The sequence below is a fragment of the Aristolochia californica genome, unplaced genomic scaffold (assembly GCF_029961685.1).
Source record: "Aristolochia californica isolate CCGP_79_NKW_82.1479 unplaced genomic scaffold, dmAriCali1.0.hap1 SCAF_15, whole genome shotgun sequence".
NCBI classification, from domain to species: Eukaryota; Viridiplantae; Streptophyta; class Magnoliopsida; order Piperales; family Aristolochiaceae; genus Aristolochia; species Aristolochia californica.
The window spans coordinates 4,714,225-4,730,263 of NW_027181826.1; the positions used below are offsets into that span (position 1 = coordinate 4,714,225).

General features: G+C 38.1%; 1 pseudogene; it reads right to left on the bottom strand.

The window, feature by feature from the left end:
- Positions 1–9,581: 9,581 nt before the first annotated feature.
- LOC137951125 (pentatricopeptide repeat-containing protein At4g01570-like) lies at positions 9,582–15,125 on the bottom strand (annotated as a pseudogene).
- Positions 15,126–16,039: the final 914 nt, after the last annotated feature.

Consider the following 16,039-nt stretch of genomic DNA (forward strand, 5'->3'; position numbering starts at 1 on the left):
ATTTTTCCTACCCCTCTTTTACATTCTTTCTTCACAAAAACCAACATGAGAAATCTTACAAGCTTTCATGTATCACATGCATTGAATCTCTTTCTCCTTTTTAAAAAATACTTATGTTGAGAGTAAAGCCCAACCACCGAAATTTGGAAGATTTGTGTAAATAAATGAGGGAAGAAATGTATCCACACCATCCCAACTAGAAATTGTTGCCATGCATAGGCTCAATTAGATCCAGGTTTATGCTGCTGAAAAGCAACGAGATGCTCAATTACAAAGACCAGAAGGCGAACCATATCCTTCATCTACCTTCATGATAAACCCACCTCATGCTGCTGTCATGAAATAGAATCGAAATTGCAGCAGTAGCAGCCTCTTTGGCTCCTTGAAGTAGAAGTACATGTCATCACTTATATTCCTTAGCTCCGGCTCTATACCTCTGAATTACGGATCTCTTTGGTCTCAACATGAAGATATTTCCCTTAAACCTTCCCAAAAAAATTAGTCACAATTGAACATGCAACTTCTTCTGCAGGTTGTTGAGTCATACAATGATTTTAGCAACCCATCATCTCGGGATACAGCAGTAACAGATCCATGTAGCTGCTGGTAGTAGTTGTCTTCGCTTAACGATTTAGAAACAGCAACAAGCGACCATCCACTTCGTTTTTTCGATAGAACAATAAGTGATTCAGGCACTACATAAACAGAACTCCATGCAGCAGGAAAAAGATAATGAATCCACAAGGCTCATATTAAATCTATTCTTGTTTCTAAAGAAAACATTAGAACTATTCTTAAAAATTACCCTCAAATACAAGGTTATATATAGGAAGAACTAGAAAAATAAACCCTTATGTTTCTCTTGTCCTATCTCTCTCACTCACTCTTTACACACGCACACACAACACCAACAACTAAAATTTTGGGACCCCAAACACAACAAAAACAACAACAATAATAATAATAATAGCAACAAAAATGATAATAAGATGTCCCAGTAACTTGAAATTAGAAGAAGAACTTGCATGACCCATTAACAAGAGCTTTGACTTGAAGACACTGAAAACAAGAGACATTGGCTACCCCGCTTGCATGATTCATTAACAAAGAATTTGCAAAGAATTAGTTCATCCATGACTTTAGAAACAAAGGCATCTGAGATCTTATTATAATATTCTTTAGCAGCATCTCGTATGTCTTGCACTCTCATCTACTCATAGAATTAAGGGTACCAGTATCTGCAATGATATAATATTGAAAGAGATAATGAATGGTCGCAAATCCTTAGAACATTCTGCCCCAATGATATTCATAATATGAAAGGTCTTTCATGCTTAGTAAAACTATTGTAAAATGATCTAGTAACCAATCGGTAGATCTGACCATCACAAGTTCTTCCTGTTCGCCCTTTCCGCTGCTCGGTCTACAAACATCCATTAGAAAAGGATATTTGATGAGTATACTGTAAATTGAAAGACCCCAAAAATAAAATACAGAATACAAAATATAAGCAGCCTTGCTACATCATTCAATACCTGAGACTTTGACACCCAAACAAGTTCCGTAATCTCCTTTTTTCTGTCAGGATCCTAGATGACTCGTAAAGAGCAACAAGAATCAATGACAAAGGCAACTTTAGGTATAGTGACTAACGACTCTGCTATGTTGGTTGCCAATATCATCTATATTTCCACACAAACTTTTATAAAATAAATTAAAAAAGAAAAACTTAAAAAAATTAAACTAATAATCCACAAGAAGAAAAAATTTACATCAAAGACCAAGTTCCCCGCAACCTGATACATATACCTTACGACCAGACTTTGAGATTTGGATTTACTTACTCCCACCACCCATAGACTATAAAGTCCATAACCTCACGATCTATGAACTTGAAAATCTACTATAACTTCACGTGACACCCAACTCCCCCTATCACTCTCCTCCAAACCAGTAAGAAAGCCAATTCTACAGGTAATAAATAAGGGATTCTCTATAGTAGCTTTAAACAGTTTTGAGAATTAACACAATCAATTCCATAGGCAACTACTTTAGTTTCTTAGTTTTGTTTCAATAGCTAGCTAATATTAGCCACAGAACAGCCTCTGAAAGTTGAAGTCTACAAGTGGAATTGAAATCCTCAAACTTAAAGTTGAGCCCACATCAACTGGGTCACTCAAAAACTATTTCTGCTCCTAGAGTATATTCCATAGCTTTGCAATGTGTCTAGCCTTAACTAATTTTATTCCATTTCAGTGTGTTGTACTTCCTAAACATTTAGGAGAAAGGAAAAAGGCCCTTCTAAATTCATTGTTGATGCATTTATCATATGCCTATTAGATATAACAACTCTCTGAATCAAACTCCAAAGTGGTTTTTACTCTATTCAATACATACATAGCACACCTTTTATTTCTAAATTTTCAATTAGCAACTAAATAATAACATATTACCTGATGCGTGAAAAACAAATGAAGAGAAATGACAAGTTCAAGAAATTCCAAGACCAAATTTTCAAACATAAAGGATGAAGATTATATTATAGGATTAATTGCATCCATATCCGTGAAATATATTAAACTTATAGCCCTAGGTTTCAAATATATGCCTATATACCACGATCCCTTGCCGTAAAATAAGCTAAGTTAACTCTAACTTTATCTTTATAAAAATCCATAATAAAAATAAATTTATCTCTTTTACATGTGTGCATACGAGTAATTCATGAACTCACGTAAGCAACATGAGACCAAATAAATGAACCTACAACTGGGTCACACCACTTTTTCAGAGCACACATTACGTCGATTCCATTTTACTAGCATATGCCCACATTGAACAATTCATAAAATTACATAATAGATAAGGTATAGGATGCTTCATGTATGCATACAACGTCAAGTTAACGATAAGTAACCTAATTTAATTGTAGGCGTATGTTGACAACTTTGGTGCTATCATAAAGATATGTAAGCACCAAGGATATACAGATAATTATGTGATATTTCAAGGATATGTAAGCAATTAACCATTTAATACTTTCTAAGCAAAATTATCCCAAATTATTCAACAAGTTTGCAAGCACTCGCAAACCTCCAGTTATGTTGTTGTAGACTCAATAGCACACCGAGTCACACAACAATGGAAGCAAAAACAACTCACTCAATAGGATTTATTTCTTATATTACTTAGAGTAGGATTTATTTCTTATATTGTTTTAAGTAGAATTTATTTCTAATTACTTTTATATATAGGGGCATTATGGGGAATTATTGTAACTCTAACCCTAAAACTCCATGACGTGGTCTATTTAAGGTAAAGGAATGAGTGAAATAGGTAAGCTTTGAGATTTTAGAATAACCTAGTGTAAACACGATGAGATCACCTCTTGATCCCAAGTTTAGGGTTTACTCCAAAAATCCAACCTATCCTTCACCCTCCATTGCCATCCATCTTCATCCACCTTCATCCACCACAATCCCTAGTTGGAAGAGGAGCTTCCTACCCCTTTTTCGAGCCCAAAGAAAAGATCTTCCCTCCTCCTCAGCGTCAACAACAAGTAGGGGTTCAATCCCTCTTGACGAGCAGCAAAAAGGAAGAGTTTCTGGTTCTTCCACGAGAAGGACTAGAGCAACTCCTCTTGTAGGGGAATCTTTACCGAAACAGAGCAAGAACAGCCCTCAACGTGAGCCAAGGCTGCCCCCTAAGCTAGGCCTTCAATCCTAGCACGATCTGCACCAAATCAGGGTTGAAACCCTGATTAATGTGAGTAAGAACAGGTATTTCTTCCATCATCTCTCCAACTGAATTAATTCCATTCTAGCTATAACTTTAGCACTAGAGTGAATTTATAAAAAGGGAGACTGACCACTGGTGGAAGATTAGCCAAAGAAGGGATCTTTAACCCTCCTTACCGAGTCCAGCAATTCAGTACCAGTGCTGGATTCACAAATCCCACACCGTGTTACTCGATCTATGACCGGGGACCGTAACATATGTACAAGGAAAGAGTGATCATTTGGCTCAGTACTTACATCCTTTAAGCAAAACTGCAGTAACTTATTTAGAAAAAAATAAAAATAAAAAGAGAAAGAGGAACCACACATCCATGATGATGTTAACAAAGGCTGGTTTTACTCTATTACAATGTGGGACCCACCATGGTTGCATGAGCTGGTGGGACCCACCATGAGGATGTGGGATGCCAAGAAGAGTCCTCATAAGAAGGAGTTAGAATTTTAGTTATAGTAGACTTCTAGTTTTATCATGATAGGTTTATCTTTAAGAGTTAGAGTTTGAATGTGATTAGGACTCTACCACAGTTCTCCACTATAAATAGAGGACCTTAGATTTTTATGATTATTCATATTTTAAGTTATTCACTTTTCCGAACGTATCAAGGGTTATCAAACGGATTTTCCATACCTGTTTGTGGCATCTTCTCCATACCAAGGTCCTTGTTTTACAAGCAACAGGTCGCGGTTTCCATCAAACTTGAAAGGTCTTGGGGTCGATTTCCAAATTTGGTATCTGATTTCATCACATGTTGACGTGGTTTGTATCAATTGGTATCAAAGCTTTGGTTCATCAGGTTTGCCTATCCTTTTCTTGTTTATTTTCTTCCTTGTCAAAGTCGTGCATTTGGAGGTTTAGGCTTCAATTCGGCCAACAAAAAATCAGGAGAAGAAAGTGAATATTTTGGAGGTTCAGGTCGTGCCTTTCCTGCAATGCGTGTCTGAGAGGACGAAGAAAGTTGCTTCAAATAAAAAGGAGAAGAAGCCAGCGAAAAAAGAGGAGAAAGCGAAGGCAGCGAGAAAGGTTACTGGAGAGAAGCAGCAGAAGACAGTGACTAGTGGTAGAGTAAAAGACAAAATCAAAACAAAAGAGTGAGTCAAGTTTATACTCTAAAAGAATTGAAGAAGAAGAAGAAGAAGTCTTTGACTCCAAAGAAGGTGACCAAATCTATCAAAAAGAGATCATTATGGTGAGAAGGCGACAGAGGAAAAAAAAAGCCGTTGCTGTTGAGGCTCACGGAAAAGAAGAAGAGATTCACGGAAGAGAAGAAGAGAAGGACGGAAGAGTTCGGTGTTGTCGTCAAGGAAGACAGAGAGCTGGTCGTTGCGGAAGAAGAAGAAATAAAATTGGCACTAACGAAGACGATGGCCACTTAGCCCGCTCGGATTATCACTCAGCTATCCGCTGGTTCTTCCGAGACATTCTAACGATTCCTTTATCCTCGAAAAGCCACTAGGTTGTCATCCCTATTCTCAGTGCCGTGAGGAAGACAAAGACAGTTTACCACTCTATTCAATGCTGTGAGGAAGATGATGACCGTCGCCCGCCATGTTCAGTGTTGTAAGGAAGACGACGATTGTTGAAGGATCATGTTGTTACTACACATTTTGCCAGATAAGTTTCTGAATTATGAAACTACATCAGATTTTATCCCTCACTATTCGGAATTGGATGCAAGGGAGAAGACGACACTGTAGCCAAATTAAATTTTTTCCTAAGTTAGGAAAAATTTAATCAACGTTGGGTAGTGCCTGCTTCAACCTAGCGAGCTGAGTGCTGCGTCGGACCAGGCCGACTGAACAGAGTTTGCTTCTGTTCCGTACCGAGTCAACCTAGGCCAACTCGAACCGAGTCAACTCAGTGAGTCAACTCAGGTAAAAAAAAGAGAGTACCAGAACCGTTTTTTTTTTGCATATTATTCTAACCTTCAATCATGTCGTAAGATCAAGAGATTCCATCATCCAGTGTTTTGAATCTGAAAATGTAAGCATTAATGGGGGATAAGAGACGGATGATGAGGGCGGAGTTAGAAGATATACATGGAGAGGTTGGATAGGGTAGAAGAGGGAACACAACGGGGGACAACCATCATTTGTTCCGAACATCCCAAAGAGGAACAGGTTGCACCGAAGGGAAGTTGAGAATATGGGAGAATTTGAAGGTGACAATTTAGAGGAGTTTGGTAGGATGTCAGTTGGCAGCCATAGGAGATATGGCCCGGATAGAGAAGCTAGGAACCGGATAGATAACAACTTGGGAAGTATCAAGATGAGAACTCCTGCATTTCAAGGAAAAAGTGATCCCAAAGCACACCTCGAATGGGAAAAGAAGATGGAGTTGGTCTTCGATTGTCACAACTACTTCGAATTAAAGAAGGTAAAACTCGCTACAATTGAATTTATTGATTATGATATTTGTGGTGGGACCAGTTATGCATCAATAGGAGGCGGAATGGAGAATGTCCTATTGAAATTAGGATGAGATGAAGAGAGTGATGACACGACGATTTGTACCAAGTCACTACTACTACGATCTATACCTCAAGCAGCAAAGTCTCTATCAAGGTAACCGAAGCATTGATGAGTATTATAAAGAGATGGAGATGGCTATGATTAGAGCCAATGTGAAGGAAGATCAGGAGGCGACAATGGCTAGATTTTTGAATGGTTTGAACCGAGAGATTGTTAACACAATCGTGATACACCATTATGTGGAATTGGAGGATTTGGTGCATATGACAATCAAAGTTGAGAGGCAACTCAAGAGGGGTGGTCCATGGCCAAGACCAGCCCCACAAAATTCGAGTACAACACCTTGGAAGTCAAACTACCCAAAGAAAGAAGAAAACCTGTCCGAGCCCAAAACAAACACCACTACCACGGCTGTTTAAGGTAAATCAACCCCTATTCCGACTCATTCTAGTGAGATTAAATGTTTCAAATGTCAGGGGAGAGGACACATAGCTAGCCAATGCCCAAACAAGGGAGTTATGGTGATTCGGGGCAACGGTGAAATTGATTCTGAAGCCGAAGATGATCTAGATGACATGCCACAATTGGAGGACGCCCCCATAGGAGAAGAGGAGTTCGAGGTAGATCATGGTGAGATGCTTGGACTAGCCGCACGATGAGCCTTAAGCTTGCAAGCTAAAGAAGAGGAAGAAGAAGTACAGCGGGAGAATATCTTTCACACTCGCTGCCACGTGAAAGACAAGGTATGTAGTGTTATTATCGATGGCGGTAGTAGCACTAATGTTGCTAGTACTTCCATGATTAAAAAGCTAGGGTTCACAACTCTTAAGCATCCTTGTCCATACAAGCTGCAATGGTTGAATGATAGTGGTGAAGTAAGGGTTACAAAGCAGGTTGTTGTACTATTTAGAATCTATAAATATGAGGATGAGGTATTGTGCAATGTGGTACCAATGCAAGCTGGACATCTCCTCTTAGGAAGACCATGGCAATTTTACAGACGTGTATAGCATGACGACTTTACCAACAAATACTCATTCGTGCACATTCAGCAGACAATCACTCTTGTTCCGATGACACCAAAACAAGTATATACAGATCAAGTGAGGTTGCAACAATCGAGTAATGTTAAACCTAGTGAGGATTTTAGGACAAATCCTTCTCAAGAGGGCATGAGGACGTGGGTAGGTTTTACTCTATTACAATGTGGGATCCACTATGGTTACACAAACTGGTGGGACCCACCATGAGCACGTAGGATGCCAAGAAAAGTCCTCACAAGGAGTTGGAATTTTAGTTATATTAGACTTCTAGTTTACGTGCATTATTTTATCATGATAGGTTTATCTTTAAGAGTTAGAGTTTGAATGTAATTAAGACTCTACCATGTCCTCCACCATAAATAGAGGACATTGTACATAGATAAAGATAGTTTTTTTTATGATTATTCATATTGAAAGTTATTCACTTTTTCGAACTTATCAAGGGTTCCTTTAGGCGTTCAAAACCGACTTATCAAACAGATTTTCCAAACCCGTTTGTGGCATCTTCACCATACCAAGGTTCATATTTTGCTAAGTAATGGGTCATAGTTTCCATCAAACTTTAAAGGTTTTAGGGGTCGATTTCCAGATTAGGTACCGAGTTTCGTCACGTGTTGACGTTGTTCTTATCACATGATCACTACATATTATGATAATCTGAGAACCTTGACAAATGAGACTGTGTAATCCATAGATAACTGAATGTCAAGCATGAAGACATCATAAATGTAAAAAAAAAGTCCGAGGAAAAAATGAAATTTAGCTTTCAATCATAAATCAAATGGCTAAAATAGAAGAAAAAAATGACCATACATCCTTTTTCTAACACTCTATCAATATATATTTAAGATAATACAAGGATGGCCTAGCTACACTGACTCTATTAATCACCATTGACCTGTTTGTTTTAGCATCTAAAGTCTTCAAATAAGATGAAGTTTACCAAAAGACCTAGTTGTCCCATAGTTAATAGTCAAAACTCTCTTAATAGCTCAAGCAGCTTAAACCATTGTTTTCAAAACTAAATAAATCTAGTTTGTTCTAATAGGTTGGTTCATTCAAACAAGCATTTGCACCCTTCTCAAAAGTATGAAAATGCAGTACCAAAACCAGACAATACACCCACTTCCAATAGTTTGACCAAAGAAACCCCAAGTTGGCTAGCCCTTCAATTGCCTAGATTGTTGTTTTAAACATAAATTTGTTTGATACAGAAAATGTAGTAGTAAGTCTTTTTTACTTTTACAAATGGACATCTCCACGTTGGATCATATCTGTAAATTTTAACACATTTATCGTACAAGAAACAGGGCTTTGTACTTGCTGCGATGAAAGAGTACCAAGTTAAACTATTGATTACATAATTACATGGCCTTCCAGCATTTTCATGTGACCTTCTCATGTATACATTGAAAGCAACATCATGAATAGCATTGTCCATTGCTCATGGCAAGGTTTTTCTGCAGAACAGCCTTCTCCTAATTTCCATATACGGATACCATCTATAGGATGGCGGTTTCCCTATTCCTAATACTTCATGTGCCCTTTAAGTCTATAGTGACAGGATTTCATTTTCCTTGTTTATTGTGAAGTTTTTTAAGGTGCAGTGCCCACAGAACATCACATATTTTACAACATCCTAATTTTAGTGCCCTCTCAGAGGCAGAAAAATTTGTCTAAACATATCATGCACCATTGGAATGTGTGTTTGTTCTCATTTTAGCAAACTCTGTTTCATTTATTTAACCCAATCAAAATGCCCAATAAAGTATCAGATAGATAAAGGAGGGGGGAGGGGAGGGTTAGTCCGTTGAAATGAAGATAGACTTCAACTCATCCATGGGTGTTAGTGTAGACGAGTTCAAGTGCACTGGAAAACAAATTCCAGTGTTAGTATCCCAAAATGAAAAATATGATATAAACAAGATAATGAATAATTTTTTATAATATACTTAGATGGAACATATACCTAAACAGATAATTAACCAAAATAAATATGGTAACTACACTTATAAGTGATTTAATGTGTAGTATTAAAATATATTAATAAACTAATTAATGAAAGACTATAATATATTGCTTAATGATTATATTTTATTATAAATTAATATAATAATTACATGCGACTAGAATAAATTAAAAAAGTAAAAAAAATAGAAGCCAATATAATTAATTAATTAATTAATTAATTAATTGAACTGAATAAAAAAAAAATTATTTTATTAATAACAAAAGATAGATTTTTTACGTACTATTAATTAATAAAATATTTTTAAAAAAACATGTATGCTTCTTTCACTCTCCCACCCTTAGTATGAACTTCAATAAGTTTATTGAAAGAAACAACATCAGGATTAACTCCATTTGATGTCATTTGTTTAAATAACTTGTTAGCTTCACCAAATCTGCCAACCTTCCCTAGAACGTGAATTAGTGTATTATACATAATAGTATCGAGATATCCACCTCTCTTTATTAATTGGTCAAGAACAGCACTAGCAAGATCTGCTCTGCCCATTTTCCCCAAACCTTGAATTATCATGTTATAAGTTGCAATAACAGTTGGACAGAGCTTCTCTCCCATTTCACTGAGAGCTCCCCAAGCCTCATTGAAGTAACCCTTCTTGATGAATGAACTCATCAAGGGATTATATGTGTAGCTTACAGGTTCTTTTCCCATGCTGGTAAAGATATCAAATAACTTGCAAGCTACACTCAACTTCCCTTTGGATAGAAAGATAGTCATATATGTGTTAACCATATCAATGTCAAAAGACTTAACTCCCATATCTTACACTCTTTGCCCTTTACTCAATGAGAAAAATCGAGAAGAACTCCCATACTAAAATTTATCAGCTAATTGATCAACATATGGAGACGAAGACCATCAAAAGAAATGTTTTCTTCTGGGGAATCACTTACTGAAGTGGATTATGCACCAGCAGCCAAATCATCTGACAAGCTAACAAAGTGCAAAACCTCAATCAAGTCACCTTTAAAATCAACAAGAGGCTTATAATCCTTGCCTTTATCTTGAGAAACTCCCATCAAACCTTCCATCTCTGCTCTCCACCTAAGAACATTTGGTACAAGACTACTATCTCTAACATGTTTCATAACCTGTTCTGCCCAATCCCACCTCCCATGCCTATGGAGTGCAACTAGAAGAGATGTTATGGTGACCAAATCAACGGTAAATCCTCTTTGCTCCATTTCATTGATTAATTCTACAGCTACATCCAGCTGACCCTCCCTACACAAATGTAACACAACAATGTTGTAAGTGACATCATCTACAAATTGTCCCTTCTTCTTTAAATCACAAAAAAGCATAAGTAGCTGCCCCTGATATGAACCATGTCAAGCAGTGACGAAACCCGATACCAAATCTGAAAATCGTCCCCAACATCTTTCAAGTTTGATGGAAACTATGACCCGTTGCTTAGCAAAGCAAGAACCTTACTATAGTGAAGACGCCACAAACGCGGATGGAAAATCCGTTTGATAAGTCGATATTGAATTTCACAAGGAAACCTTGATAAGTTCAAAAAAGTTAATCACTCACAATATCAATAATCATCACAAACTTTCTTAATTTGTGTACCTAGTCCTCTATTTATAGTGGAGGACGTGGTAGAGTCCTAATTACATTCAAATTCTAACTCTTACAGATAAACCTATCATAATAAGATAACTCATTTGAAACTAGAATTCTAACATAAGTCAAACTCTATCTCTCTATGATAAGCATATCTTAAAAAATAACATAATCTACTAGAGACCTAATATAACTAAAATTCTAACTCATGAGGACTCTTCTTGGCATCCCACATTTTCATGGTGGGTCCCACCAACTTGTGCCACCATGGTGGGTCCCACAATATAACATAGTAAAACCAGCCATTGTTCACATCATTCCCCCCCTCTTGACAAGGATTTGTCCTCAAATCCTCACTAGGGTCAACCTTACTCAATTGTTGCAACCTCACTTGATCCTCATATATTTTTTTTGGTGTCATTGAAACTAGAGTGATTGTCCACTAATTGTGCGTGAATGAGTACTTGTTGGTGAAGCCGTCATATTGCACACATCTGTAAAATTGTCACGGTCTTCCTAAGAGGAGATGTCTAGCTTGCGTTGGTACCACATCGCACAACACCTCATCTTCATATTTACCAATTCAAAACGGTACCACAACCTGCTTCTTAAGCCTTACTTCACCACTATCATTCAACCATTGCAGCTTGTATGGATGAGGGTGCTTAAGAGTTGTGAACCCTACCTTTTCAATCATGGAAGTACTAGCAACATTAGTGCAACTACTGCCATCAATAATAACACTACATACCTTGTCTTTCACATGGCAGTGAGTATGAAAGATATTCTCATGATGTACTTCTTCTTCATCTTCTTTAGCTAGCAAGCTTAAGGCATGTCGTGCGACTAGTCCTAGCATCTCAGCATCATCTGCCCCAAATTCCTCATCTCTGATGGGGGTGTCCTCCAATGGTGGCATGTCATCTAGATCAACTTCGTCTTCAGAATCAATTTCACCATTTTCCCGGATTACCATAACTCGCTTGTTTGGACATTGGCTAGTTATGTGTCCTCTCCCCTGACATTTGAAACATTTAATCTCACTAGAATAAGTCTAAATAGGGGCTGATTTACCTTGAGAATGGATGGTAGTGGTGATTGTTTTTGGCTTGTGTTTGGCCTTGAAGGTGGATGGATTTTTTTTCTGTCGTTGGGTAGTTTGACCTCCAAGGTGTTGTACTCGAATTCTCTGGTCTTGGCCGTGTACCACCCCTCTTGAGTTGCCTATCAATTTTAATTGCCATATGCACCAAATCGTCTAATTCCACATAATGGGGTATCTCATTGTGTTAGCAATCTCTCGGTTTAAACCATTCAAAACTCTGGCCATTGTCGCCTCTTGATCCTCCTCCACATTGGTTCTAATCATAGTCATCTCCATCTCTTTATAATAATAATTAAAGCTTCGGTTACCTTAATAGAGACCTTGCAGCTTGAGGTATAGTTCTGGTAGTAATGACTTGGTACAAATCGTTGTCTCATCATTCTCTTCATCTCATCCTAATTTTCAATAGGAAGTTCTCCATTCTGCCTCCTATTGATGCACAACTGGTCCCACCACAATAGCATAATTAGAAAATTCAATTGTAGCGATTTTTACCTTCTTAAATTCGGAGTAATTGTGACAATCGAAAACCAACTGCATCTTCTTTTCCCACTCGAGTTATGCTTCAAGATCACTTTTTCCTTGAAACGCAATTGATACTTTCCAAGTTGTTATCTACCTAGTTCCTAGTTTCTCTATTCTGGCCATATCTCCTATTGCTGCCCACTGACATCCTATCAGACTCCTTATCTAAATCATCAAATTCACCCATATCCTAAACTTCCCTTCGGTGCAACTTGTTCCTCCTTGGGTTGTTCGGAACAATTGATGGTTGCCCTCGTTGTGTTCCCTTTTTTGCCATATCTAACCTCCCATGTATATCTTCTAACTCCGCCCTCATCATCCGTCGCATCTCTCTCATTAATGCTTGCATTTGCATATTCGGAACACCGGATGATGGAATCTCTTGATCTTGCGACATGATTAAAATCTACAAACAACGTTAGAATAATATGCAAAAAAAAAAAAAATGGGTCCAATACTTTTTTTTATTTTTTGCTTTGTCCCAAGTTGACTCACTGAGTTGACCCGGTTCCAACACTGATTCAATTTTTCCTAAGTTAGGAAAAATTTAATCGGGGTCGTCTTTTTCCTTCTGCCGATCCCGAACACGGCGGGTGACAATAAGTTCGGGAACTTATTTGTCGAGAGCTGATCCTTCTACGTTGTTTTCCTCATGGCACCGAACAGAGCAGGCGACGATGTCGTTTTCCTCAAGCACCGAACAGTGCGGGAAGACCTTCCTCACGGCACCGAAGAGAGCGGGAGACTAGCAACGACAACCCAGTGGTTTTCCAAGGATAAAGGAGAGTCAGAAAGGCTCGAAAAAACAGTCGAGAGCTCAGTGGTAATCCGACGGGTTCTGTGGCCGTCATCTTCGTCGGGGCAAAAAATTTTTGTTTTCTTCTTCGGTAATGGTGCCGATAGCTTCTCCTTCTTCTGCAACAGCATCGAACAGAAAGCAATTAAACTCCTTCTCCTTCTCTTTCGCGAACCTCAACAATAGCGTCTTCTCCCTCTTTTTTTTTCTTTCTTTGGCAATGGCGCAGAGCTTCTTCTTCAGCGACGGCACGAACAGAGACGCAATCGAGCGTCAGTCATTCATTTTTTTTCTTGTCAGCAACGGCAAACTCAGTGACTATTTTTTTTCTCTTCGGCAATGATGCCGGACAACCTTCTTCTTCTGCGACGGCACGCACAGAGAAGCAGCCGAACAAGAGTTTTTTTTTCTCCTCCTCCTTCTCGGCAACGGCTAAATCAGTCGTTCGTCCTTTTTTTTTTCTTTCTCTTCTTCTTCTTCTCGGCAATGACTAGCTTCAGTTGTTCGTTTTTCTTTTTCTTTTTCTTTTTTTTTGGAATTTTTTTCATTGTCCTCCTCCTCCTCGACAACGGCTAAATCAATTGTTCGCATTTTTTTTTTGTTTTTTTTTTGGTTGGCCGAAAAAAAAAACTAACGATTTTGACAAGGAAGAAATAAAAAAGATAGGCAAACCTGATGAACCAAAGCTCTGATACCAACATACGAACCACATCAACCCATGACGAAACCCGATACCAAATCTGGAAATTGTCCCCAAGATCTTTCAAGTTTGATGAAAACCGCGACCCGTTGCTTAGCAAAGCAAGAACCTTGGTATAGTGAAGACGCCACAAACGGGGATGGAAAATCTGTTTGATAAGTCGGTATTGAACGCCACAAGGAAACTATGATAAGTTCGAAAAAGTGAATCACACACAAGATCAATAATCGTAAAAAAACTTTCTTAATCTGTATACCTAGTCCTCTATTTATAATGGAGGACGTTGTAGAGTCCTAATTACAATCAAATTCTTACTCTTAAAGAGAAACCTATCATAATAAGATAACTCAATGTAAACTAGAATTCTAATATAACTCAAACTCTATCTCTCTAAGATAAGCATATCTTGAAAAGATAACATAACCTACTAGAGATCTAATATAACTAAAATTCTAACTCATGAGGACTCATCTTGGTATCCCACTTTCTCATGGTGGGTCCCATAGCTCGTGCAACCATGGTGGGTCCCACATTGTAATAAAGTAAATCCAAACTATGTCCCCATGGTGGGTCCCACAATATAACATTGTAAAACCAGCCTTTATTCACATCAGCCCCCCTGCCATTCTTGATTAAGCCATCTATCAATATGTTATATGTCCAACATGAGGCCCGAACACCCTCCTGAATCATTTTTTCAAATAGTTGGCAAGCCTCAGCCAACTTCCTTCCTTTAAAAGTTCCATCAAGAAGAGAGTTATAAACCACAGTATGTGGCCGAAACCCATTCTGTTGCATCTTCTTAAAAGCCCTTCTTGCATCCTCTATCCTGAATGACTTGCAACACCCTTGGATCAAAATTCTATAGGTAAACTTATCTACTTCATGGCCAGAATTACTCAGTTCCTCCCAAACAATCAACACATCTTTCACATTTCCATTCAGAAAAAGCATTTGGAGAAGAGAATGATAAGTACACAAATCCGGACTAATTGACGAGGAGCAGCCCTTCTCCCTCATCTCTTTATAGAGCTTTAGTGAATAACCCAAATCCCCGAAAAACGGCAAGGGATTTGGAGACGGAGGCGAGGAGGAAAGGTTGAGCAGGTTGAGATTGTCAGAGTGAAGACGAGAGGAAGAAGAGAGGGGGAAAAAAAATTCGTCCGAATAGGAAGGCCAAGGGAGAAGGAGAACAGAGGGAAATGAGGGAAAAAATTTCGATCAGGGGAGGGAGAAAAGCGTCCCCGCACGATTCATGTGGATGATTTACAAAATAGCTATGAAACACAATTCCCCCATTTTTGGTTGAGAAGATTACCTGACGTGATTCAATCGAAGAGGAGATCATGTACCACTAACGGCCTAAATGAATGAACGGAATAATGCACACGTAATTTATCTCTGATTCATTTTTTTTTTTGTTTTTTTTTTGGTTGGCCGAAAAAAAAAACTAACGATTTTGACAAGGAAGAAATAAAAAAGATAGGCAAACCTGATGAACCAAAGCTCTGATACCAACATACGAACCACATCAACCCATGACGAAACCCGATACCAAATCTGGAAATTGTCCCCAAGATCTTTCAAGTTTGATGAAAACCGCGACCCGTTGCTTAGCAAAGCAAGAACCTTGGTATAGTGAAGACGCCACAAACGGGGATGGAAAATCTGTTTGATAAGTCGGTATTGAACGCCACAAGGAAACTATGATAAGTTCGAAAAAGTGAATCACACACAAGATCAATAATCGTAAAAAAACTTTCTTAATCTGTATACCTAGTCCTCTATTTATAATGGAGGACGTTGTAGAGTCCAAATTACAATCAAATTCTTACTCTTAAAGAGAAACCTATCATAATAAGATAACTCAATGTAAACTAGAATTCTAATATAACTCAAACTCTATCTCTCTAAGATAAGCATATCTTGAAAAGATAACATAACCTACTAGAGATCTAATATAACTAAAATTCTAACTCATGAGGACTCATCTTGGTATCCCACTT